Source organism: Somniosus microcephalus, chromosome 4 (assembly GCF_052327205.1).
Source record: "Somniosus microcephalus isolate GS21.2 chromosome 4, FLI_Smic_1.0, whole genome shotgun sequence".
NCBI lineage: Eukaryota > Metazoa > Chordata > Chondrichthyes > Squaliformes > Somniosidae > Somniosus > Somniosus microcephalus.
This window is the reverse complement of record NC_140990.1, coordinates 84,316,516-84,343,137: the sequence shown is the minus strand read 5'-3', so window position 1 is coordinate 84,343,137 and position 26,622 is coordinate 84,316,516. Positions and strand designations below refer to the sequence as shown.

Sequence of the window (26,622 nt, the reverse complement as noted above, 5' to 3'; positions counted from 1 at the left end):
CTCCGGACAGTGAGGCGAAAATATCTTCTATCCTCGGAAGAGGATACTGTACCGTGTGAAGGACTGGGTTTACAGTCACCTTGAAGTCTCCACAGATGCGAATTTTTCTCTGTTCTTCAGATCCATCACCCTTCAATGCTTTCTTCATGACTGGGACGATGTGTGTTGCCCACTCGCTCCAATCTATTTTAGATAATACGCCTGCCTTTTCCAAATTCTCCAGCTCTGCCTCGACTGCTGGACGAATTGCGTATGGCACCGGTCTTGCCTTAAAAAACTTGGGAATTGCTGCATCTTCCACTTTTATTGAGGCGGTGATGCCTTTCAAGGTTCCTAGTTTCTCTTGAAATACTTCCTTGGCGTTGGCCAAGATGTCTTTCAATCGTTCAGGTATGACGTCATCATCATTTTTTTCCTTACTGGTCACCATCAGTGCCTGAATGGAGTGCCATTCTAAACGTATTTTTCTGATCCATTCACGTCCCAACAGCGGTGGACCACCATCTTGTAGAACGTATAAATACAACTTCTGTATTTCCTTGCCGTTGTATACAACAGGCACCCTTATTTTTCCTTTGGGGTATACTTTCTGCCCCGTATATGTTTTCAAGATAATGGATGTATCTTTTAAAGGTATATGCGGAAATAGCCGCTCATAATCCCGTCGATTTATGATGGTCAGAGCTGATCCTGTATCTAGCTCCATTTTAACTGGGGACCCTGCTATCGTGAGGGTAACCCAAATGGTCTGGTAATCTTCTTTGGCAATTACATTATGTAATTTGAGAGAGCTTAGTCTCTTGTTCCCGGAGTCGCTATCGCTCTTCTGGTCTTCAGAGCTACTGTCCGTCATCATTTGTACCTTTCTGTGCTTTTCCTTATTGATTCTTTTCCCGTTGGTGGATTTTTTATTTTCAGATCGGCACACACATGGAATGTGTCCCATCTTTCCACATCGCCTGCATGCTTTTTCCTTGAACCAGCAGTCCCTCTGGTCATGGGTGGATCTGCCGCAGCGATAACATCTCTCGAAACCCTGTGTAATTTCATGGGTGCTGAAGTCCTGTGGCCTTTGCTGTATATTTGCAGCTCCTATTGCACTGAAAGCCTTGTCCAGTGTTAAATCTTTTTCAGAAGATACCTTTTTTTGTGTTTCTACACTTAGGGGATCGCAGATGAATTTGTCTCGCAGAGAATCTGCCAGTCCTGCCTCGAATTGGTAGTGTAGGGTATCAACAATCTCCTCAAAATTCTTGTCCATCGGTTCGGCTGGAGTGATTAAGTTTAGTAACAGCTTGTATGTCTTTGCGCTCATTAGATCCAGAAACACTGAAGCTTTTTTTTCATCTGCTATTCCATTTGCGGTGCAATATACCTCCACTCTTTCCACATATGTGGTCCAATCCTCTATCTTGTTATCAAAAACATCAATATTGCCAAAATTAGGCTCTGTTTCGCTATCAAAAGCATCAATATTGCCAGACTTAGGCATTTCAGAAAAGATATGGCGCTTCCCGCGCTTTTTTTTTTCTTTTCTGTAGCAAGATATGGCACTTCCCGCGCTTTCCCGCCGCTGCTGCCGATAACAACGCTGTTTACTGCAGTTCCCGTTCTCTTTATGTTTTTTAATTTACTGTTGGAGACTCGTTCCCACCGGAGGTCTGAACGCTGACCTGCTTGCCGCGACGGCCGTCTCCCGAGTGCTCCCTCCCAGTCCGTTATTGCATGCCTCCGATTTCGCTCCCTGTCTCAGCTGTAGAGCCCGCCGCTGGAGCCCCAGCCTGACGCCCAGGAAGGATTAGCGCAGTACCTGCCGCCAGCTTGGCCAGCTGGTGAAACCACAGCTTCTCTCACTTCATTGAGTCTTCTGGATGCCGGAGGAATCGATGTCCTTGAGGTGCTGCCGAATTGCTGGTAAGTCCGTTTCCACTTCGTCGCCACTGTAGTGTCCGTGTGTTGATAAAGACACTGAAGACAGGAGTTGGTTCATAGGTATTTACTAAGCAAAGTCTGGGGGGGGGCGGTTTCTAAAGGATATACACAATACACAGGCTTATATAGCCCAAGTGGCAATTACCGGCATTACGCACACCTGGGGCTCTTAAAGGCACATACACCACAGTGTCAGTTGTGAAGAGGATGTGAAGAGGTTTCAAAAGGATCACGACAGGCTCAGTGAGTGGGCGAGAACATGGCAGCTGGAATATAATGTGGATAAATGTGAAGTTATCCACTTTTGTAGAAAAAACAGAAAGGCAGAGTATTTCCTAAATGGTGTAAGGTTGGGGAATGCAAATGCTCAAAGGGACCTGGGAGTCCTTGTACATGAGTTACTGAAAGTGAATGTGCAGGTGCAGCAATGCATTAGGAAGGCAAATGGTATGCTGGTCTTCATTACAAGAGGATTTGAATGCAGGAGTAAATAAGTCTTACTCCAATTATATAGGGCCTTGGTGAGACCACACCTGGAGTACTGTGAAAATTTTGGTCTCCTTACCTAAGGAAGGATATACTTGCCATAGAGGGAGTGCAAGGAAGGTTCACGAGATTGATTCCTGGGATGGCGGGACTGTCGTATGAGAAGAGATTGAGTAAATATGCCTGTATTCTCTTGAATTCAGAAGAATGAGAGGGGATCTCATTGAAGCATACAAAATTATTACAGGGCTTGGTAGGATGGATGCTGGGAGAAGGTTTCCCTTAGCTGGGGAGTCTAGAACCAGGGGCCACAGCCTCAGGATAAAGGGTCGGCCATTCAGGGCTGAGATGAGAAGAAATTTCTTCACACAGAGGGTGGTGAATCTTTGGAATTCTCTACCCCAGAGGGCTGTGGAGGCTCAGTCATTGGGTATATTCACAACAGAGGTCGATAGATTTCTGACTGACTAGTAAGGGCATCAAGGGATATGGCGATAGGGCCGGTGAATGGAGTTGAGGCAGAAGATCAGCCATGATCTCATTGAATGGCGGAGCAGGCTCGAAGGGCCGAATGGCCTACTCCTGCTCTTATTTCTTATGCCTGACCTGCTGAGTGTTTCCAGCATTTTCTGTTGTTATTTCAGATTTCCAGCAGCCGCAGTATTTTGCTATTTTATTATTTATATCTTTCCTGAGGTGCGTTGTGTAAAACTGAGCACAGTACCTGTTGGAAAATAAAAGCGCTTTTCCATAGGTTGAGCATTAAACAATGATTGAAGGGCTAACACAGGCACCAGGGGCACAACCAAGTTAGTCTGAGAGAATACATGCAGCTCGACACTGAGTAATGAATTCTGACAACAGAAAGCACATTCTCCATAAACCAAATGGAACAGGAAGTTAAGGCGGAAACAGAAGCAGATGTCACTTGACAGCAACCTCGCATCTGACTCTGAAGGTTGTGGATTCAAATCCCACTGCGAGTTTCAGCCAATGAGGGAGCTGCGGGCTAAGCCCCGCCCACTGGGTGCCGCAGGCCCCGCCCCTCACACCCTCCGATTGGTTGGAGGACCCGCCGCTCGCTCGGTCCTCCAGGCCCGCCCCGCTCTTCCTATTGGTCCGGAGCTCCCGTCAATCACCTGGGCAGAAGGTGAGCGGAGCATGCGCGGACCTTGGCAGCAGCCGCTGACGTATCAGGTGAGAGAGGTCAGGGAGCGGGTTCATGAACCCCGGGGGGACGCGGGTTGCTCACACCCGAGCTCAGGGAGCGGGTTCATGAACCCCGGGGGGACGCGGGCCGCTCACACCCCGAGCTCTGGGAGCGGGTTCATGAACCCGGGGGGACGCGGGATGCCCACACCCACACCCAGAGTGCGGCCCCAGGCCCCATTATTAAAACGCTCAACATTATCCGCCCGCCGCTTCCTGGTTTCTCCCGATTCGCTCAGCAAAGGGGCCCCGCGCCAAACTCCAGGACAGCCAGGAAGTCAGGGAGCGTCTGCAAATGGAGGGGTAATGATGACTAGTCAGGGAACGTCTGTAAATGGAGACTGGTCAGGGAGTGTCTGTAAATGAAGGGGAAATGGTGACTGGTGAGGGAGCGTCTGGAAATGGAGGGGAAATGGTGACTGGTCAGGGAGCGTCTGGAAATGGAGGAGAAATGGTGACTGGTCAGGGAGCGTCTGTAAATGAAGGGGAAATGGTGACTGGTGAGGGAGCGTCTGGAAATGGAGGAGAAATGGTGACTGGTCAGGGAGCGTCTGTAAATGGAGGAGAAATGGTGACTGGTCAGGGAGCGTCTGTAAATGGAGGAGAAATGGTGACTGGTCAGGGAGCGTCTGTAAATGATGGAGAAGTTACTATTTTTAATTAACAAATATATATGACTGATTTTAATTAGAATCTTTTCCGTGTCCCAGCTCCTGTAAATACTGGCTGTAAAGGGGGCAGACTCTCAGGAGGCTCCACACCGCTGCCTGCTTGTGTGAAAGGGATCTCGCATCAGATTAATCTGCTTCTGCTGTGTGTGTGTTTAACAACGTGCCCGGAGCTGTTTACGAAATGTGGGGAATCAGTAAGTGTAGATAGATTCGAATTTTGGAGTAAAACCAGATGGAGAGATGGAACTGCTGACAAAGTTAAAGTTTATTAGGAAACGGCCGGTAGGCCTTGTGCACAAGGGAGAGGAGGGAGCCTCCTCAGACTCGCACCTATCTCTCAAAGGAAATACAGCGTACAAGCATTAATATATCTTTCAATAAGCTACACCCTTTGATTACAAAAGTGGGCCTACACCTACAGACAGCATCACTACAGTTGCTCCCTTATTGGTTGGCGTGATTTGTCACTCAATGTCGGGAGCCGCCCTGAAATGTTCTGACATACAGCATAACATCTAGTTTCTAGCTTCTGTGAGCAAGGTCACTTAATTCTTGAGATGATAAACAATGTCCGCTTTTGGTTGCGAGCAGACATTACAAAGGAAGATAAGGTGTTTCAGGCAGAGATAGAAAAGGCCGACTCCCTATGAAGTTCAGTTTCCCTTATCTCTCAGAAATCCAGCTGCATTAAACACGGCTTCTGTAACACTGGTAACAACAAAAACGGAGACCAACAGTCTAGTAAATATGTTATTCCTACAGTACTTAGTTAAAGGGGGTTAATGATGGTCAAGTATCCCATCATGCTTCGCAGCTACCTAAATGTTACATGTTCGTTTTATATGTATTTCCTAATACGTGAAGCTAAACATCCTTTGAATGGTTTCTAGTGCTACAGCCCTCCCTACAGCATTGGTTAATATATTGAAAGACTGGAGGATTCAGGCTTTGATTCAAAGGCCTATTTTTGCAATCCAACAGTGTAGAACTGTACCCGGCCAGAGTCAGCACCTTTAGGGGAGGAGAGGGAGTGGAACCAGTGAGTGTAGAACTGTACCCGGCCAGAGTCAGCACCTTTAGGGGAGGAGAGGGAGGGGAACCAGTGAGTGTAGAACTGAACCCAGCCAGAGTCAGCACCTTCAGGGGAGGAGAGAGAGGGGAACCAGTGAGTGTAGAACTGAACCCAGCCAGAGTCAGCACCTTCAGGGGAGGAGAGTGAGGGGAACCAGTGAGTGTAGAACTGAACCCAGCTAGAGTCAGCATCTTCAGGGGAGGAGAGTGAGGGGAACCAGTGAGTGTAGAACTGAACCCAGCTAGAGTCAGCACCTTCAGGGGAGGAGAGAGAGGGGAACCAGTGAGTGTAGAACTGAACCCAGCCAGAGTCAGCACCTTCAGGGGAGGAGAGAGAGGGGAACCAGTGAGTGTAGAACTGAACCCAGCCAGAGTCAGCACCTTCAGGGGAGGAGAGGGAGGGGAACCAGTGAGTGTAGAACTGAACCCAGCTAGAGTCAGCACGTTCAGGGGAGGAGAGGGAGTGGAACCAGTGAGTGTAGAACTGAACCCAGCCAGAGTCAGCATCTTCAGGGGTGGAGAGTGAGGGGAACCAGTGAGTGTAGAACTGAACCCAGCCAGAGTCAGCACCTTCAGGGGAGGAGAGGGAGGGGAACCAGTGAGTGTAGAACTGAACCCAGCCAGAGTCAGCACCTTCAGGGGAGGAGAGAGAGGGGAACCAGTGAGTGTAGAACTGAACCCAGCCAGAGTCAGCATCTTCAGGGGTGGAGAGTGAGGGGAACCAGTGAGTGTAGAACTGAACCCAGCCAGAGTCAGCACCTTCAGGGGAGGAGAGGGAGGGGAACCAGTGAGTGTAGAACTGAACCCAGCCAGAGTCAGCACCTTCAGGGGAGGAGAGAGAGGGGAACCAGTGAGTGTAGAACTGAACCCAGCCAGAGTCAGCACCTTCAGGGGAGGAGAGGGAGGGGAACCAGTGAGTGTAGAACTGAACCCAGCTAGAGTCAGCACGTTCAGGGGAGGAGAGGGAGTGGAACCAGTGAGCGTAGAACTGAACCCAGCCAGAGTCAGCACCTTCAGGGGAGGAGAGGGAGTGGAACCAGTGAGTGTAGAACTGAACCCAGCCAGAGTCAGCATCTTCAGGGGTGGAGAGTGAGGGGAACCAGTGAGTGTAGAACTGAACCCAGCCAGAGTCAGCATCTTCAGGGGAGGAGAGGGAGGGTAACCAGTGAGTGTAGAACTGAACCCAGCACCTTCAGGGGAGGAGAGGGAGGGGAACCAGTGAGTGTAGAACTGAACCCAGCCAGAGTCAGCACCTTCAGGGGAGGAGAGGGAGGGGAACCAGCGAGTGTAGAACTGAACCCAGCCAGAGTCAGCACCTTCAGGGGAGGAGAGGGAGGGGAACCAGTGCGTGTAGAACTGAACCCAGCCAGAGTCAGCACCTTCAGTGGAGGAAGAAACGTTGGAGGTTGTGCAATGGGTTTGGATTTCAGCACAGGGAGGAGGGAGAGTGTGTGGGACGGGGATTTACAGCTTTGGGGGAGCAAGAGAGGAAAGAATGTTCCATAAAAACTAGAATTGTCTGTTCTGAATTCCTATCCTGTACTTACAATGATGACTTTTGTAAACTCCTTTTACAGGGTATTAGAAGGGGAGGATTTACAGACGGGAAACTCAAACCAAACATCACGTCAAGATCTGACAGAGTCACTCGATTCACCAGGACCTGAATATCATCGGCCTTTGAATATGGAAGGAAAAAGCCCCAATCACAGCGGGCAGAAACCATACACGTGCTCAATGTGTGGACGAGGCTTCAACCAATCATCGGGCCTGTCAAGACACAAATGCAGTTACTCCAGGGAGAAACTGTGTAAATGTGGGGACTGTGGGAAGGGATTCGGTTCCCCATCCCAGCTGGAAACTCATCGGCGCAGTCACACTGGGGAGAGGCCATTTATCTGCCCTGTGTGTGGGAAGGGATTCAAAGATTCATCCAACCTGCTGAGACACCAACACATTCACACCGGGGAGAGGTCATTCACCTGCTCCGTGTGTGGGAAGGGATTCAATAATTCAGCTGGCCTGCAGAAGCACGTGATAGTTCACACTGACGAGAGACCATTCGAGTGCTCTCACTGTGGCAAGAGGTTTAGGCGCTCGTGCCACCTGCGGGCACACCAACGCAGTCACACCGGGGAGAGGCCGTTCACCTGCCCCGTGTGTGGCAAAGGATTCACTCAGTCCGCTAACCTGATGGAACACCAGTGGATTCACAAGGGAGAGAAACCAGTTAAATGTCCTGTGTGTGGGAAGGGATTCACTCATTCCTCCCGCTTGATGCTGCATCAGCGAGTTCACACTGGAGAGAGACCGTTCACCTGCTCCATGTGTGGGAAGGGATTCGCTCGGTCATCCAGCCTGATGACACACCAGCGAGTTCACACTGGGGAGAGGCCGTTTACCTGCTCTGTGTGTGAGAAAGGATTCACTCATTCATCCCACCTACTGACTCACCAGCGAGTTCACAAGTGACTGCAGGGGTTGGATTCTGCTGTTATTGCTGCTGTTAATCACATCCAGGACTGTACCATGTTAATTCTGACATTTGGGGTTTGTTTCTGCTGATAAACTCCAGCCCAGTTATAGGGTTGTTAATATTCTGGTTATATATCAAATAAATCAGCTTTGTTTTCAACACATTGTAGATTTCTCATCTCTCTTCACTGACAGCAAAGTCCCCGTGCGCGTAATCCTGAGGCCTGTAAGAAATGTGACCCAGCCGCTCCCTTCCATGGTTCAGAGCTCCTAGACACGGAACAGAAGGCTCCTTTACAACTGTGTTTAGAGTCAGGAAGAACAACGGTGAATGCTGGAAACGTGCTGTCAAATCAGAGATTGATGTAAAACTGCGATCTGTTCCTGACTGAAAGTGAAACGGCAGGTTTAAGTTTCCAGTCTAAAAATGACTGGTAATTATTCTACGAAGATTCAACGTGTTTATTTCAAATAAATCAGCTTTGTGTCAAATACACAGTGTGTCAAATATTTGATTTCTCTAAGATAAGAGGAGACTAATTAATGTCCTGTTACCGACTGCTCCATTTTTGGGCCTTTTCTCCTTTCTAACTCTAGATTATTTCAGTTCTCATACCTTCGGTTACTCTCATGGACAAGTCCCAGCTCCCCATACATTCCAGAGTGCCTCTCCCAGCCTTGGTATCCAGCGAAGGTATTGACAACATGCCGGGGATCACTAAACACAAAACCCAGTCTGTTAATCACTTTCAGCTACTGGACTTAGTGTGTGCCCCATAGCATCTCTCTCACCTTCGATGTGTGAATAGAGCATCACGCCTCAGAACCTGGTTTAAATTTAAATTTTAATCCACTCAGCAAATGTCTTTTTTTTAAATGAACAAGTAAACAGATCACATCAAACAATTAGCAAAGGATTAGAGTCAATAAGATGAACAATTAAACACATCACGGCCCAATAATCAAGCTCTATATTCACAGGAGTAAGTCTGTTATCTAACTCCTCGAGTGGACAGAATACAGAAAGATCCCAGCTCTAAGGAACCCTCAGATCGTTTGTAATCATTGTCTCCTGCAATGGCTCCTCTTCCTGCTCCCGCACTGTTAGAATATTTTAAAGTGGCCCAAATGGTCGGATATCCCAGCGTGCTTTGCTTGACCATTCTAGCCAGAGAGCGAATGTGGAGAAAGGGGAAGTTGACTCTTGTCTCTGTGTGTGAGCAGCAGACAGTTTGGAAACTCAAAGACAGAGAATACTGAAATGATAAACACCCAGGTCAAGAGAAGGCCGTTACCGAGATAAGGGAGGCGGTTGCTAAGAGAGCCACATATCTAAAGACCCAATAACACTGGGAATTGCTCGGGCAGTAGACTTGTTGGTACCGTGTGGGGTCAGGGGTCAGTTCATATTCTGATAACAGAAGCTTACACATTCCTAACAGGGTCATGCTGTTTCTTCAGCCCAGATAAGAGCTGTGATCTGGAAATACAGGGCAATATGTGGAACAACCCATCCGTGGTTAACGCAGTGTCAGAATGGGGTGGGATTAATGACTAAGACATTAGGACAGAAATGCCTCGAATTTAAAATTCTCATCCTTGTTTTCAAATCCCTCCAGGACCTCACTGCTCCCTATCGGTGCAACCTCCTCCAGCCCCACAATCCTCCGAGATCTCTGCGCTCCTCCAATCCTGCATCTTGCCCGTCGCCTATTTTATTCTCTCCACCATCGGCAGGCATGCTTTCAGCTGCCAAGGTCCTATGTTATTGAATTCCCTCCATAAACCTCTCTTTCCACCGTTAATAAGATCCTCAGAATGATAATCTTAAAGTTAGAACTAGGTAATTGAGGAGTGACATCAGACGGCACTTTTTCACACACACGGCAGTAGAAATGTGGAACACTCTCCCCCAAAAGGCTGTGGATGCTGGGGGTCGATTGGAGCTTTCAAGACTGAGATGATAGATTTTTGTGAGGTAATTGTTCCAAGGGATGTGGAATAAAGGCGGGTAAATGGAGTTAAGATACGGATCAGCCCTGATCTAATTGAATGGTGGAACAGGCTCGAGGGGCTGAATGGCCTCCTCCTGTTCCTAATGTTCCTGTGGCACACTCAGAAATGTCCCGGAGCAGTGAAATCCCACTGGGCCCCAGCACATGCTCAACAGAAAGCCCAGGTCAAGGGCAAATCCAGCGTGCCCTCTCTGAACTCGGTTTGCTGCTCCCTCTGTGCCCAGCACTGCCTGCACCCCCGGCACACGGTAGTGGAATTTCAGCCTCAGTGTTACAAGTTTCATCGGTTACAGGCTGGAGAGAGGAATGATCCAATCTGACACCGAGCTGTGTGATTGGTTCAGTCTCCACTAATGTTGACTGTCAGAAATGCCCAAGAAGCAGTTTTTGACTAATATCGGCTCCCACAGGGATGAGGAATACACAGAATTACAGAGAGTCTGCAGCACAGAAACAGGCCATTTGGCCCAACTGGTCCGTGCCGGTGTTTCTGCTCCACACGAGCCTCCTCCTGCTCCTCTTCATCCAAACGTTTCCAATTAGGTAGGAGCGTAGGAATGAAAGAGGAGTTGGGGTGAGGGGAGTTGGAGAGTAGGGGTGAAAGAGGAGTTGGGGTGAGGGGGGTGGGAGAGTACGGGTGAAAGAGGAGTTGGGGTGAAAGAGGAGTTGGGGTGAGGGGGGTTGGAGAGTAGGGGTGAAAGAAGTTGGGGTGAGGGGGTTGCGGAGTAGGGGTGAGAGAGGAGTTGGGGTGAAAGAGGAGCTGGGGTGAGGGGGGTTGGAGAGTAGGGGTGAAAGAGGAGTTGGGGTGAGGGGGTTGGAGAGTACGGGTGAAAGAGAAGTTGGGGTGAGGGGGTTGGGGAGTAGGGGTGAAAGAGGAGTTGGGGTGAGGGGGTTGGAGAGTAGGGGTGAAAGGAGTTGGGGTGAGGGGGGTTGGAAAGTAGGGGTGAAAGGAGTTGGGGTGAAAGGGGCTGGGGTGAAAGAGGAGTTGGGGTGAGGGGATTGGAGAGTAGGGGTGAAAGGGGAGTTGGGGTGAGGGGGGTTGGAGAGTAGGGGTGAAAGAGGAGTTGGGGTGAGGGGGGTTGAGAGTAGGGGTGAAAGAGGAGTTTGGGTGAGGGGGTTGGAGAGTAGGGGTGAAAGATGAGTTGGGGTGAGGGGTGTTGGCGAGTAGGGGTGAAAGAGGAGTTGGGGTGAGGAGGGTTGGAGAGTAGGGGCGAAATAGGAGTTGGGGTGAGGGGGTTGGAGAGTAGGGGTGAAGGAGGAGTTGGGGTGAGGGGGGTTGGAGAGTAGGAGTGAAAGAGGAGTTGGGGTGAGGGGGGTTGGAGAGTAGGGGTGAAAGAGGAGTTGGGGTGAGGGGGTTGGAGAGTAGGAGTGAAAGAGGAGTTGGGGTGAGGGGGGTTGGAGAGTAGGGGTGAAAGAGGAGTTGGGGTGAGGGGGTTGGAGAGTAGGGGTGAAAGAGAAGTTGGGGTGAGGGGGGTTGGAGAGTAGGGGTGAAAGAGGAGTTGGGGTGAGGGGGTTGGAGAGTAGGGGTGAAAGAGGAGTTGGGGTGAGGGGTTGGAGAGTAGGGGTGAAAGAGGAGTTGGGGTGAGGGGGTTGGAGAGTAGGGGTGAAAGAGGAGTTGGGGTGAAGGGGTTGGAGAGTAGGGGTGATAGAGGAGTTGGGGTGAGGGGTTTTGGAGAGTAGGGGTGAAAGAGGAGTTGGGGTGAGGGGTTTTGGAGAGTAGGAGTGAAAGGAGTTGGGGTGAGGGGGTGGAGAGTAGGGGTGAATGAGGAGTTGGGGTGAGGGGAGTTGGAGAGTAGGGGTCAAAGAGGAGTTGGGGTGAGGGGAGTTGGAGAGTAGGGGCGACAGAGGAGTTGGGGTGAAAGAGGAGTTGGGGTGAGGGGGTGGAGAGTAGGGTTAAAGAGGAGTTGGGTTGAGGGGTTTGGAGAGCAGGGATGAAAGAGGTGTTGGGGTGAGGGGGGTTGGACAGTGGGGGTGACAGAGGAGTTGGGGTGAGGGGGGTTGGAGAGTAGCGGTGAAAGAGAAGTTGGGGTGAGGGGGTGGAGAGTCGGGGTGAAAGAGGAGTTGCGGTGAGGTGGGTTGGAGAGTAGGGGTGGAAGAGGAGTTGCGGTGAGGGGGGTTGGAGAGTAGGGGTGAAAGAGCAGTTGGGGTGAGGGGGGTTGGAGAGTAGGGGTGAAAGAGGAGTTGGGGTGAGGGAGTTGGAGAGTAGGGGTGAAAGAGGAGTTGAGGTGAGTTGGGTTGGAGAGTAGGGGTGAAAGGGGAGTTGGGGTGAGGGGCGTTGGAGAGTAGCAGTGAAAGGGGAGGTGGGTTGAGGGGCTTTGGTGAGTAGGGGTGAAAGAGGAGCTGGGGTGAGGGAGGTTGGAGGGTAGGGGTGAAAGAGGAGTTTTCCTGAGGCGGGTTGGAGAGTAGGGGTGAAAGAGGAGTTGGGGTGAGGGGGCTTGGAGAGCAGGGGTGAAAGTGGAGTTGGGGTGAGGGGGGTTGGAGAGTAGGGGTGAAAGAGGAGTTGGGGTGAGGGGGGTTGGAGAGTAGGGGTGCAAGAGGAGTTGGGGTGAGTGGGGTTGGAGAGTAGGGGTGAAAGAGGAGTTGGGGTGAGGGGGTTGGAGAGTAGGGGTGAAAGAGGAGTTGGGGTGAGGGAGTTGGAGAGTAGGGCTGAAAGAGGAGTTGGGGTGAGGGGGGTTGGAGAGTAGGGGTGAAAGAGGAGTTGGGGTGAGGGGCGTTGGAGAGTAGGGGTGAAAGAGGAGTTGGGGTGAGGGGGGTTGGAGAGTAGGGGTGAAAGAGGAGTTGGGGTGAGGGAGTTGGAGAGTAGGGCTGAAAGAGGAGTTGGGGTGAGGGGGGTTGGAGAGTAGGGGTGAAAGAGGAGTTGGGGTGAGGGGCGTTGGAGAGTAGGGGTGAAAGAGGAGTTGGGGTGAGGGGGGTTGGAGAGTAGGGGTGAAAGAGGAGTTGGGGTGAGGGGCGTTGGAGAGTAGGGGTGAAAGAGGAGTTGGGGTGAGGGGGTTGGAGAGTAGGGGTGAAAGAGGAGTTGGGGTGAGGGGGTTTGGAGAGTAGGGGAGAAAGAGGAGTTGGGGTGAGGGTGTTGGAGAGTAGGGGTGAAAGAGGAGTTGGGGTGAGGGGCATTGGAGAGTAGTGGTGAAAGAGGAGTTGGGGTGAGGGGGTTGGAGAGTAGGGGTGAAAGAGGAGTTGGGGTGAGGGGCATTGGAGAGTCATGGTGAAAGAGCAGTTGGGGTGAGGGGGTTGGAGAGTAGGGGTGAAAGAGGAGTTGGGGTGAGGGGGTTGGAGAGTAGGGGTGAAGGAGGAGTTGGGGTGAGGGGGTTGGAGAGTAGGGGTGAAAGAGGAGTTGGGGTGAGGGGCGTTGGAGAGTAGGGGTGAAAGAGGAGTTGTGGTGAGGGAGTTGGAGAGTAGGAATGACAGAGGAGTTGGGGTGAGGGGGGTTGGAAAGTAGGGGTGAAAGGAGAGTTGGGGTGAGGGGGGTTGGAGAGTAGGGGTGATAGAGGAGTTGGGTTGAGAGGGTTGGAGAGTAGGGGTGAAAGAGGAGTTGGGGTGAGGGGGTGGAGAGTAGGGTTAAAGAGGAGTTGGGGTGAGGGGGGTTGGAAAGTAGGGGTGACAGAGGAGTTGGGGTGAGGGGGGTTGGAGAGTAGGGGTGAAAGAGGAGTTGGTGTGAGGGGGGTTGGAGAGTAGTGGTGAAAGAGAAGTTGGGGTGAGGGGGTGGAGAGTCGGGGTGAAAGAGGAGTTGGGGTGAGGGGTATTGGAGAGTGTGGTGAAAGTGGAGTTGAGATGAGGGGGTTGGAGAGTAGGGGTGAAAGATGATTTGGGGTGATGGGGTTGGAGAATATGGGTGAAAGAGGAGTTGGGGTGATGGGGGTTGCAGAGCAGTGGTGTAAGAGGAGTTGGGGTGAGGGGTTTGGAGAGTAGGGGTGAAAGAGGAGCTGGGGTGAGGGGTGTTGGAGAGTAGGGGTGAAAGAGGAGCTGGGTGAGGGGTGTTGGAGAGTAGGGGTGAAAGAGGAGTTGGGGTGAAGGGGGTTGGAGAGTAGGGGAGAAAGAGAAGTTGGGGTGAGGGGGTGGAGAGTAGGGGTGAAAGAGGAGTTGGTGTGAGGGGGGTTGGAGAGTAGGGGTGAAAGAGGATTGGTGTGAGGGGGGTTGGGGAGTAGGGGAGAAAGAGAAGTTGGGCTGAGGGGGTTGGAGAGTAGGGGTGAAAGAGGAGTTGGGGTGAGGGGGTTTGGAGAGTAGGGGTGAAAGAGAAGTTGGGGTGAGGCGGTTTGGAGAGTAGGAGTGAAAGAGGAGTTGGGGTGAGGGGGTTGGAGAGTAGGGATGAAAGAGGAGTTGGGGTGAGGGGGTTGGAGAGTAGGGGTGAAAGAGGAGTTGGGGTGAAGGGGGTTGGAGAGTAGGGGTGAAAGAGGAGTTGGGGTGAGGGGGTTGGAGAGTAGGGGTGAAAGAGGAGTTGGGGTGAGGGGGTTGGAGAGTGGGGGTGAAAGAGGAGTTGGTGTGAGGGGGTTGGAGAGTAGGGGTGAAAGAGTAGTTGGGGTGAGTGGGTTTGGAGAGTAGGGGTGAAAGAGGAGTTGGGGTGAGGAGGTTTGGAGAGTAGGGGTGAAAGAGGAGTTGGGGTGAGGGGGGTTGGAGAGAAGGGGTGAAAGAGGAGTTGGGGTGAGGGGGGTTGGAGAGTAGGGGTAAAAGAGATGTTGGGGTGAGGGGTGTTGGAGAGTAGGGGTGAAAGAGGGGTTGGGGTGAGGGGGGTTGGAGAGTAGGGGTGAAAGAGGAGTTGGGGTGAGGGGGGTTGGAGAGTAGGGGTGAAAGAGGTGTTGGGGTGAGGGGGGTTGGAGAGTAGGGGTGAAAGAGGAGTTGGGGTGAGGGGGGTTGGAGAGTAGGGGTGAAAGAGGAGTTGGAGTGAGGGGGGTTGGAGAGCAGGGGTGAAAGAGGAGTTGGGGTGAGGGGGTTTGGAGAGTAGGGGTGAAAGAGGAGTTGGGGTGAGGGGGGTTGGAGAGTAGGGGTGAAAGAGGAGTTGGGGTGAGGGGTGTTGGAGAGTAGGGGTGAAAGAGGAGTTGGAGTGAGGGGGGTTGGAGAGTAGGGGTGAAAGAGGAGTTGGAGTGAGGGGGGTTGGAGAGCAGGGGTGAAAGAGGAGTTGGGGTGAGGGTGGTTGGAGAGTAGGGGTGAAAGAGGAGTTGGAGTGAGGGGGGTTGGAGAGCAGGGGTGAAAGAGGAGTTGGGGTGAGGGGTGTTGGAGAGTAGGGGTGAAAGAGGAGTTGGAGTGAGGGGGGTTGGAGAGTAGGGGTGAAAGAGGAGTTGGAGTGAGGGGGGTTGGAGAGCAGGGGTGAAAGAGGAGTTGGAGTGAGGGGGGTTGGAGAGCAGGGGTGAAAGAGGAGTTGGAGTGAGGGGCGTTGGAGAGTAGGGCTGAAAGAGGAGTTGGAGTGAGGGGGGTTGGAGAGTAGGGGTGAAAGAGGAGTTGGAGTGAGGGGGGTTGGAGAGTAGGGGTGAAAGAGGAGTTGGAGTGAGGGGGTTTGGAGAGTCGGGGTGAAAGAGGAGTTGGAGTGAGGGGGGTTGGAGAGCAGGGGTGAAAGAGGAGTTGGGGTGAGGGTGGTTGGAGAGTAGGGGTGAAAGAGGAGTTGGAGTGAGGGGGTTTGGAGAGTAGGGGTGAAAGAGGAGTTGGGGTGAGGGGGTTTGGAGAGTAGGGGTGAAAGAGGAGTTGGGGTGAGGGGGTTTGGAGAGTAGGGGTGAAAGAGGAGTTGGGGTGAGGGGGTTTGGAGAGTAGGGGTGAAAGAGGAGTTGGAGTGAGGGGGTTTGGAGAGCAGGGGTGAAAGAGGAGTTGGGGTGAGGGGAGTTGGAGAGAGAATGCACTACAGCCACTCGCCAAGGCTTCTTCGGCAGCACATCCCAAACCCGCGACCTCTTCCACCTGGAGGGACGAGGGCAGCAGGCTCATGGGAACACCACCACATCCAAGTTCCCCTCCAAGTTACACACCATCCTGACTTAAAAGTATATCACCGATCCTTCTTCGTCGCTGGGTCAAAATTCTGGAACTCCCTCCCTAACAGCACTTTGGGAGAACCTTCACCACACGGACTGCAGCAGTTGAAGAAGGCAGCACACCACCACCTTCTCAAAGGCAGTTAGGGATGGGCAATAAATGCTGGCCTTGCCAGCGACGCCGAGATCCCATGAACGAATTAATAATTTACAACAGACTGGGCGGGGCCTGAGGTAATAGTTTGGATGAGCGTTTCAGCAGCAGAAGAGCTGAGGCAAGTGCGAAGATGGGCGATGTTACGGAGGTGGAAGTAGGCGGTCTTTGTTGCAAGAACATATGAACATAAGAAATAGGAGCAGGAGTGGCCATTCGGCCCTTCGAGCCTGCGCCGCCATTCAATAAGATCATGGCTGATCTTCTGCCTCAACTCCATTCACCGGCCCTATCGCCATATCCCTTGATGCCCTTACTGGTCAGAAATCTATCGACTTCTGTTGTGAATATACCCAATGACTGAGCCTCCACAGCCCTCTGGGGTAGAGAATTCCAAAGATTCACCACCCTCTGTGTGAAGAAATTTCTTCTCATCTCAGTCCTGAATGGCCGACCCTTTATCCTGAGGCTGTGGCCCCTGGTTCTAGAATCCCCAGCCAAGGGAAACATTCTCCCAGCATCCACCCTATCAAGCCCTGTAATAATTTTGTATGCTTCAATGAGATCCCCTCTCATTCTTCTGAATTCAAGCGAATACAGGCCTAGTTTATTCAATCTCTTCTCATACGACAGTCCCGCCATCCCAGGAATCAATCTCGTGAACCTTTGTTGCACTCCCTCTATGGCAAGTATATCCTTCCTTAGGTAAGGAGACCAAAATTGTACACAGTGCTCCAGGTGTGGTCTCACCAAGGCCCTATATAATTGGAGTAAGACTTCTTTATTCCTGTACTCAAATCCTCTTGTAATGAAGGCCAGCATACCATTTGCCTTCCTAATGGCTTGTTGCACCTGCACATTCACTTTCAGTGACTCATGTACAAGGACACCCAGATCCCTTTGAGCATCTGCATTCCCCAATCTTTCACCATTTAGGAAATACTCTGCCTTTCTGTTTTTATGCTGCGGATATGTGGTCGGAAGCTCATTTCAGGGTCGTACGATGGTGGAGGGACCGTGCTCCTTTTAAATTTAATTTTGTTTATTGCCCCTCCGGTCTCAATCTCGGTGGGATGATAAAAAATGTTCTTTGCACCAATTGCAGTTCACAATGGCAGGGTATTTACCCAGAATGCCCTATCAATGACCACAGGAGCCCACTGCGCAGGTGCAGGACCGGGCAGTGCACTGAGCATGCGCAGTGCGAGTGGTCTCGATGGTTTGAATCGGAAGAGACGCTCCCGGCAGGCGGTAGGAGATTGTGGACTTGGGGGGGAATTGGACCGGCGGGTGGGCTGGGAAGCTTCAGGAACACCTTGTGTAGGCCTCAGGCCCCGAATAAGAGCCCACAGGCCCTGTGTTTGCCCCGCGGTGACAGGCCCGGGTCAGCGGGGTCACTGGCCGCCATCTTGGACAGAGCGGGATCACGGTGCATGAGCGGCCATCTTGGCCAGGTACAGAGAGTGGGCGGGGCTTCAGGGTCCCAGCGACCAGGAGAGACAATCATTGACTCATTGATTTTATTCTCACTCTGCACACAGCGGGTGTAGGACTGAACCCAACCAGAGTAGAGGGAGGGGGAAAACTGGGAGTGGAGGAAAGAAATGTTGGGTAGGGGTGAAAGAGGAGTTGTGGTGAGGGGGATTGGAGAGTAGGGGTGAAAGAGGAGTTGGAGTGAGGGGGATTGGAGAGTAGGTGTGAAAGAGGAGTTGGGGTGAGGGGAGTTGGAGAGTAGGGGTGAAAGAGGAGTTGGGGTGAGGGGGGTTGGAGACCCGGCTGACCCGGTCCTGTCTCAGATTTCATCACAGGGAGGAGGGAGAGTGATGTGGGATGGGGATTTACAGCTTTTGGAGAACAAGAGAGAAAACATAGAAACAGAAGATAGGAGCAGGAGTAGGCCATTCGGCCCCTCGAGCCTGCTCTGCCATTCAATGACATCATAGCTGATCATCCAAACTCAGTACCCTGTCCCTGCCTTCTCCCCATATCCCTTGATCCCTATAGCCTTAAGAAATATATCTAACTCCTTCTTGAATATATTTAATGAATTGGCCTCAACTGCCTTATGTGGTAGAGAATTCCACAGGTTCACCACTCTCTGGGTGAAGAAATTCCTCCTCATCTCAGTCCTAAATGGCTTACCCCTTATCCTTAGACTATGACACCTGGTTCTGGACTCCCCTGCCATCGGGAACATCCTTCCTGCATCTAGTCTGTCCTGTTAGAATTTTATAAGTTTCAATGAGATCCCCTCTCATTCTTCTAAACTCCAGCGAGTATAAGCCCAATCGACCCAATCTCTCCTCATATGTCATTCCTGCGATCCCTGGCATCAGTCTGGTGAATCTTCGCTGCACTCCCTCCATGACAAGAACATCCTTCCTCAGATAAGGCGACCAGAACTGCACACAATACTCAAGGTGTGGTCTCACCAAGGCCCTGTAAAACTGCAGCAAGACATCCTTGTTCCTGTACTCGAATCCTCTCGCTACGAAGGCCAACATACCATTTGCCTTCTTAACCGCCTGCTGCACCTGCATGTTTACCTTCAGCGACTGGTGCACAAGGACACCCAGGTCTCGTTGCACTTCCCCTTCTCCCAATCTATTGCCGTTCAGATAATATTCTGCCTTCCTGTTTTTGCCACCAAAGTGGATAACCTCGTATTTATCCACATTATACTGCATCTGCCATGCATCTGCCCAATCACCCAACCTGTCCAAATCACACTAGAGTTTCTCGGCATCCTCCTCACAGCACACACGCCCACCCAGCTTTGTGTCCTCTGCAAACTTGGAGCTATTACATCTAGTTCCCTCGTCTAGATCATTAATATATATTGTGAATAGCTGGGGTCCTTGGACTGATCTCTGCTGTACCCCACTAGTCACTGCCTGCCACTCGGAAAAAGACACATTTATTCCAACTCTTTGGTTCCTGACTGCCAACCAGTTCTCTATACAAGTCAGTACCTTACCCCTAATCCCATGTGCCTTAACTTTACATGCTAATGTCTTATGCGGGACCTTATCGGAAGCCTTCTGAAAGTCCAAATACGCCACATCCACTGGTTCTCCCTTATCTATTTTACCAGTGACATCCTCAAAAATTCCAGCAGATTAGTGAAGCACGATTTACCTTTTGTAGGGGTGAAAGGAGTTGGGTTGAGGGGGTTGGAGAGTAGGGGTGAAAGAGGAGTTGGTGTGAGGGTGTTGGAGAGTAGGGGTGAAAGAGGAGTTGGGGTGAGGGGGTTGGAGAGTAGGGGTGAAGGAAGAGTTGGGGTGAGGGGGGTTGGCGAGTAGGGGTGAAAGAGGAGTTGGGGTGAGGGGGGTTGGAGAGTAGGGGTGAAAGCGGAGTTGGGGTGAGGGGGTTGAGAGTAGGGGTGAAAGAGGAGTTGGGGTGAGGGGATTGGAGAGTAGGGGTGAAAGGGGAGTTGGGGTGAGGGGGGTTGGAGAGTAGGGGTGAAAGAGGAGTTGGGGTGAGGGGGGTTAAGAGTAGGGGTGAAAGAGGAGTTTGGGTGAGGGGGTTGGAGAGTAGGGGTGAAAGATGAGTTGGGGTGAGGGGTGTTGGCGAGTAGGGGTGAAAGAGGAGTTGGGGTGAGGAGGGTTGGAGAGTAGGGGCGAAATAGGAGTTGGGGTGAGGGGGTTGGAGAGTAGGGGTGAAAGAGGAGTTGGGGTGAGGGGGGTTGGAGAGTAGAGGTGAAAGAGGAGTTGGGGTGAGGGGGGGTTGGAGAGTAGGGGTGAAAGAGGAGTTGGGGTGAGGGGGGTTGGAGAGTAGGGGTGAAAGAGGAGTTGGGGTGAGGGGGTTGGAGAGTAGGGGTGAAAGAGGAGTTGGGGTGAGGGGGGTTGGAGAGTAGGGGTGAAAGAGGAGTTGGGGTGAGGGGGGTTGGAGAGTAGGGGTGAAAGAGGAGTTGGGGTGAGGGGGTTGGAGAGTAGGGGTGAAAGAGGAGTTGGGGTGAGGGGGGTTTGGAGAGTAGGGGTGAAAGAGGAGTTGGGGTGAGGGGGTTGGAGAGTAGGGGTGAAAGAGGAGTTGGGGTGAAAGAGGAGTTGGGGTGAGGGGGGGTTGGAGAGTAGGGGTGAAAGAGGAGTTGGGGTGAGGGGGTTGGAGAGTAGGGGTAAAAGAGGAGTTGGGGTGAGGGGGGTTTGGAGAGTAGGGGTGAAAGAGGAGTTGGGCTGAGGGGGTTTGAGAGTAGGGGTGAAAGAGGAGTTGGGGTGAGGGGATTGGAGAGTAGGGGTGAAAGAGGAGTTGGGGTGAGGGGGTTGGAGAGTAGGGGTGAAAGAGGAGTTGATGTGAGGGGGGGTTGGAGAGTAGGGGTGAAAGAGGAGTTGGGATGAGGGGGGTTGGAGAGTAGGGGTGAAAGTGGAGTTGGGGTGAGGGGGGTTGGAGAGTAGGGGTGAAAGAGGAGTTGGGGTGAGGGGGTTGGAGAGTAGTGGTGAAAGAGGAGTTGGGGTGAGGGGGTTGGAGAGTAGGGGTGAAAGAGGAGTTGGGGTGAGGGGGTTAGAGAGTAGTGGTGAAAGAGGAGTTGGGGTGAGGGGGGTTGGAGAGTAGGGGTGAAAGAGGAGTTGGGGTGAGGGGGTTGGAGAGTAGGGGTGAAAGAGGAGTTGGGGTGAGGGGGGTTGGAGAGTAGGGGTGAAAGAGGAGTTGGGGTGAGGGGGTTGGAGAGTAGGGGTGAAAGAGGAGTTGGGGTGAGGGGGGATGGAGAGTAGGGGTGAAAGAGGAGTTGGGGTGAGGGGGTTGGAGAGTAGGGGTGAAAGAGGAGTTGGGGTGAGCGGGGGTTGGAGAGTACGGGTGAAAGAGGAGTTGGGATGAGGGGGGTTGGAGAAGTAGGGGTGAAAGAGGAGTTGGAGTGAGGGGTTTGGAGAGTAGGGGTGAAAGAGGAGTTGGGGTGAGGGGTTTGGAGAGTAGGGGTGAAGGAGGAGTTGGGGTGAGTGGGTTGGAGAGTAGGGCTGAAAGAGGAGTTGGGGTGAGGGGGGTTGGAGAGCAGGGGTGAAAGAGGAGTTGGGGTTGTAGGATTCGCAAAATTGGATTTCATATTAATAAGGGTTAAATGGCAGAAGAGGCCGTGATTTTAAAGACTGTTTTTAAAAGAAGCCCAGAAAAATGGACATACAAAATTGCTGCCATACCATGTGATCAGCTCATTGGGACACTTTAAAATGGTTCCTGCGCAACCTCAAACAGCTATGTGGATTGAACCCACAGTAAGTTCTGGAAGCCGTTTTATGAGAGAACGAAACCAGACCCACAGGCATGCATATGGATTAGATGCAGATCCACTCAAGATCGGCCTGGAGACAGAGGCCATCAAGATGCTGCCCCAGACAAAAGGGGATAATTTCATATTCATGAGAACAGCACCCAGGACTAGATAACGAGATCAGCAGGACATTCAAAACAATGAAAGCCATTTCCAACCAGAGATGGGCCTGTTACCAGCCGCTTCAAATGATTTAAATGTAATAACTGCCCCGCTGTGCTAAAAGCCCGCCAAAGTTAAAACAAAGACTAACCTGATTTTGGGCGGGAAGTGAAGCATCGGGAAGAAAGGTATATCTGGAGAGACTTTTCGGCAGTTGACACGGCAGTGGGACACGACTCGACACGGCAGTAGATTGGGCAGGCACACAGCTTGGTAGAAGACGCTGGAGGAAGCTTGAATCAACAAGCTTGAACAGTCACAAGGAGAGTCGAGCTAAAAGACAGTTTACAGTCGGACAGTCGTTGCAGCCCCAGCAGCCAGTCCAGCTTTTGAGCTGGGCGAAGAGGAGCTGGCTTGGGGAAAGATCAGCGGACTCCTCTCCACCGTCGGAGGAGAAAGATAATTATGAGTGTATAAAGAAAGTCGCTCGAAACCAGTGTCCCGCCCCGGGGAAAACTATCGGGAGATCATCGGCCATCCCCGGGCCGTAGCTGAAGGTAGAAGGGGCCACACCAGCCCAAAGCTCCTCTGACCAGGGTCGAGCCGATGATCCTCGACCCCGCCGACATCCAGACCCGCCGGTGTCCAGCCGCCCCCGACCCCCACCTCAGGAGAGAGGTGTGGCACAGCTCGCAGGGGCTGCACGATCCACGTGGAGACGAGATGCCTGAAAGGACCAAACACGACTCGTTTTCAAAACCTTGCACTTCCTAGTGGGATTGGTGAGCATGTTTCTGGCCCTTCACAATCAGATCTAGATAGGTTTAATAAGGGGGTGGATTTAAGGGTACAATTAACATGAGTTGTTGTCCCTCGATGTTCTGTGTGTTTCCTTATTTCATGATGATCTTTGTAGAATATAAGATGCCTGTATTTGCCTTAGTTAGTATAATGTCGTTATGATTTTTTTGTGTTTGTTTTTCCCTCCCATGTACCGTACTCTTATCTGTGTTGCATTTGATTTGATATATTTTTCCATTTGCAATAAAATTTCATTTTGTTTCATCAAACTTGATCTGCACGAGTTTTCTCTCCATTGTAGAACCTGCGCCTAAGTCCAGAGTACAGAATCTAAGGGGCGAGTGGGTCGAACCACTCAAGGTTTACTGTGCAAGAGAGAGAGGCCTCTAGAGAGAGGAACCTCAGGGAAACCTCTCGAGGAAGGACAAAACCCCTTATAGAAAATGGCGACCGCGGCAGGACTCTGGCGGCAGGATTGCAGTGTAGTAGATCCAAGTTTGAATGGTCGAAATGCAATGGATGAGAGAATAGCGGATTATGCCTTTGGAAAGTAAATCTCACTAAGCAGTGGATTTCCGATCTCTTACTGGATGGGCGTCCTGTGAACGCAGCCATCAGGTGGACAGAGAGCAAAGAGCATAAGAAGTCAGTGGAGAAGGCAGTGTGGCTGATGTGTTACAAGAAGCAGGTCCAGATCTTGGACCGGGTCGTTGCAGCACAGGCAGCCAAGATCACAGCCCAGGCAGCAGAGATAGAGGAAAAGGCCATGAGTGGGGAAAAACTCATCACAGCGCTTCACGTGCTGAATCTGGAACGCCAAGTGGTAGCTAGTCAACATCAGGCTAGGATAGAGTACCTGGAGTGCCAGGTTACTGAGGCTAAGATTAATGAAACGAGGATACTGGAGAAAAGCGCCCGCCTCGCACAACAGCTAAGAGCGCAGGAGGAGAGAGTAGTGGAGGTTAAGGCAGCTTACAAGCTGGCCCTCGAGCACGGGTTTGAGAGCACAGACCACGGCCCCTGCCAAAAGACCATAGAGGACCTAAGAACGGCCCTGGTTAAGGCAAGAGGCATGGTGTGTCTCGTCAGCCCGAAAGCCAGTCACATGGATTTTTTGAAGGAATCAAAACAGCCGATTCCAGTTGAGGTAATTGTGGTACCAGCCACCGAGCCCTCAGCACCGCCGAGCTATAGTGAGACTTGGTCGGAAAAGGAGGGGGTAGCGAAAGAGGAGGCAGCCGAGGTGGAGTGTGTGGAAGAGCCACTGGTAGCGAAGACGGGAACGGCACTGATGTGTCCCGCTCGGCACCAGAGGTTCGGTCCCAACGCTGCCGATGGCAGTGTCGGACCCCACCAGAAGCAGCTCGTGGTGCCCTACGCTGGCCCACAATTAAGGTCCATGGTGAGCCACCTCACAAGACTCACAGTAAAGGGAGATCCCTCGATTCATTTCAAAGAGATAGAGGAAACAACAGCCATTAACGACTGCGATGAACAGGAACAGGTAAAACTGTTGCTTTTCTCCCTGGATCCCACGATCCTTCAGTGCCTCTCAGAGGATGGCAAGAGGGGACGGAAAGGGTATACGGATCTCAAGGAGGAAGTTTTAGAAGTAATGGGAGTGGACGACGGTAGTCCGTTCGACCGTGTGGAAGGGACCCTGCAGCTATCTGGAGAACCCCCACGGGTTTTCGCAGAAAGGCTGTGGCCAGTGTATCGACGCAGCTGTCCGGGTATGCCTGAATGGGCTGCAATGAGCGACGAACAGCGGGATTATTGGCTCCGTTGCATGGTTACCAACAGTTTGCCAGAGATACGGGCCCTAGCCAGATCATGGTTTGATCCCCAAGGTCCCGGTGTCACGGAAGAGACGGTGCTCCGTCAGCTTAATGTGGCATATAAGAACTGTAGAAGTCAGGAAACACCTCCCCAGAAGGGAAAGGTGCATGAGGCAAAACCTGCAGCCCCAAGCAAGTAGGAGTGGCGTCAGGAGGGGAATCGCCCTGTCCAAGCCAAGCTCAATTGCTACGGGTGTGGGAAGGATGGACATTGGCGCAAAAACTGTAGAAATCCGTGGAAGGATAGTAAAGGGAGATTTCCCGCAGCCCAAGCCCAAGCCCAGACCGCTGCCCCAGCACCAGCCCAAACCCAAGTCGTCGCTCCGGCCCCAGCCCAAGGAACTGGTGCAGTAGTGGATCCCGCTGCGATTGAATCAATTTTGCAGACAATGCGGTCTCGGATGATTTTGCAGGGGAAAGTAGCTGTCACCACCGGTCTTGTCGCTCCCGAAACCCCGACCGCTGTGCCCAATTGACTAGAGCCAGCGCAGCCTGTCGACCTGTGTCCTCTAGAAAGACATGCACAGGAAGAGACCTCCTGTAAAATGGAGGATTACCTGCGGTGCCAGGTTGTGGAGGCTAAGTTAGCTGAGCAGGCTTTAAGGGAGGAGAACGCTAGGTTAAGAGCGAGGGCTGGCAGTTTAGAGGGTCAGCTAAGGGCTTGTAAATGGTTTCACATCAATCAGTGCAAACTGTTTAAGCCGGGTGCAAGAGTATCAGCAACCGAAGCCAGGTCTGAGGGTAAAGATCCTCAGCCTGAGGCGTGCGATGTGTCACAGACCGCACAAGCTGGCGTTGTAGCCTGCTTGGAAGGAGAAGAGGTCCCGCCCACCTGGGAGGAGCTTTCTCCTATGGCCTGGAACTCGGACGAGGAGGGGCCCGAACAATAAGGTCCCGCCCTCGACACGATTCTGGAGGAGGTGGAGTTGGAGGACGGAGGTCCCACCCTCGACTCGAGCGTGGGGGAGGTAGAAATTGGGGGCAGAGATCCTCCACCTGTAGGGACAGGTGGGGAGGAGCCGTCTGCCACAGACCCAATTCCCGAAGGGGCGGAGCCTGAGGGGAGGGAGCCGAAGCCCACAGTCGTGGAAGAGCCACGGGCTGTGAGAGCCGAAGTCCCACCCGAAGGTCCACTCACCAAGGGAGCCTGCCCAAATCCCAAAGGGACGGAGCCTGAGGGAAGGGAGCCGAAGCCTACAGTCGTGGAAGAGCCACGGGCTGTGAGAGCTAAGGTCCCACCCGAAGGTCCACTCGCTAAGGGAGCCACGCCCAAAGTACCTTCTCGCAGGTCGACCCGAACGCCTCAGCCTGTAAAGTCTTGGCCCGAGTCACCCACTCCCAGTAGACGCCGACTTCAGAAGTCATTGAGAAAACGCAGTCCCCGATTAACAGCAAAAGGCTGCGGGGAACCAGAGACACAGGTCACTGCAGCCCCGCCACAGGGAGCGGCGAGCTGCAGTCCGATCAGGGATTAGGCAAGCCGCCCGGGGACGGGCGGCGCTGTACATAAGTTTAGTTTAAGTTTAAGTTTAGGGTGTGTATATATTAAAGATGATTAGAGTTTTAAGTAGTTTTAAATCTGCCCAGTGTGTGTGTGTTGTTTTGGATCGAGGTCGAAAGACCCGATCATGCCGTCACCTAAGCCAGAATCTCTCGGGAGCCTGGCTATATTTGTGTGGTTTGTTGCAGAAGCCAGTAAAGATGAGAGGGATCCTCGTCGTGATCGCGATGGCTGGATGGAGCTGGGCCTATCGGGGCCGCACCAAGGACTCCACCGTCTACGGGTGCTCTGGAAATAGAGGCCCCATCACGACTGACGGAACCGGCTCACGGGACGCTGAAGAGACTGCTGCCTACTTCCATGAAGGGAGATGGCCAGGCTGGCTGGGGTCGAACTCTTCTGAATACTCCAGCCAGACGGGGTTTGCATACAGAGAAACGTCGCTGATGTGCCCCAGGGTGCGGATCATTGCACCCAGGATCAGCGTCACCGTGGGCAAGAAGATTTGCCTTGTTTGCAATGGACATGTACCTTTGGACCGCTGGTGGTGGCTGCGCAAGTTGAGCAGCACCATGAAGAACTCAACTGTGGACTGGGAAAGATTGGGTAATAACACCCATCGGACAATTACGGGGCCACACGGGGGGTTGAGTGTCTGTTGGGACAAATGGTGGGAACCAGATGAGGGGATCTACATCTGTATGTGGGGTTCAGAACGCACCTGCCCCACAGGCGTCTCCATCTTTTTCCAAAGACAGTGGCAGGATGCTGGACAAGGAATGAGGTGGGACGTCAGCACACGGGCGTGCGGAGTCCCATACTCTCAGATCCCAGTAAACGCCACTGAGCTCATCACCCGACCCCGCAAGCCCCTGCCCACAGTTCCGGTAGCAAAAGCCCTCAAGGAAGGGTGCCCCACCACGACAAAGGGACCTGGGAATGGATTGGTATTGGTACCCACAGGTCAGGTACTGTACCAAGGGGTCCACTACGCGGTGGCTTCGGTGATTTTAAACCTCACCGAGGTAAGATTGCCAGCGTGGTGCCCCAAGGAAATGGAGCAATTATACCAGGTCCTGTTAACAAACATGTTTAAACAGTTTTACGAATTCAACTTTGCCGATGTCGACAGAGCCAAGTTGTACATCACACCACA

At 52.3% G+C, this 26,622-nt stretch overlaps 1 pseudogene across 1 annotated transcript in view; it reads left to right on the top strand.

Annotated features, from left to right (window-relative positions):
* Positions 1–3,518: 3,518 nt before the first annotated feature.
* The window catches only part of LOC147119396 (uncharacterized), a 97,816-nt pseudogene continuing 74,712 nt past the window's right edge, over positions 3,519–26,622 (top strand). Inside the window, exons 1-2 of the transcript XR_015078018.1 lie at positions 3,519–3,615; positions 6,947–7,837. The product of XR_015078018.1 is annotated as an uncharacterized LOC147119396 (transcript). The remainder of the gene's footprint in view (positions 3,616–6,946; positions 7,838–26,622) is intronic.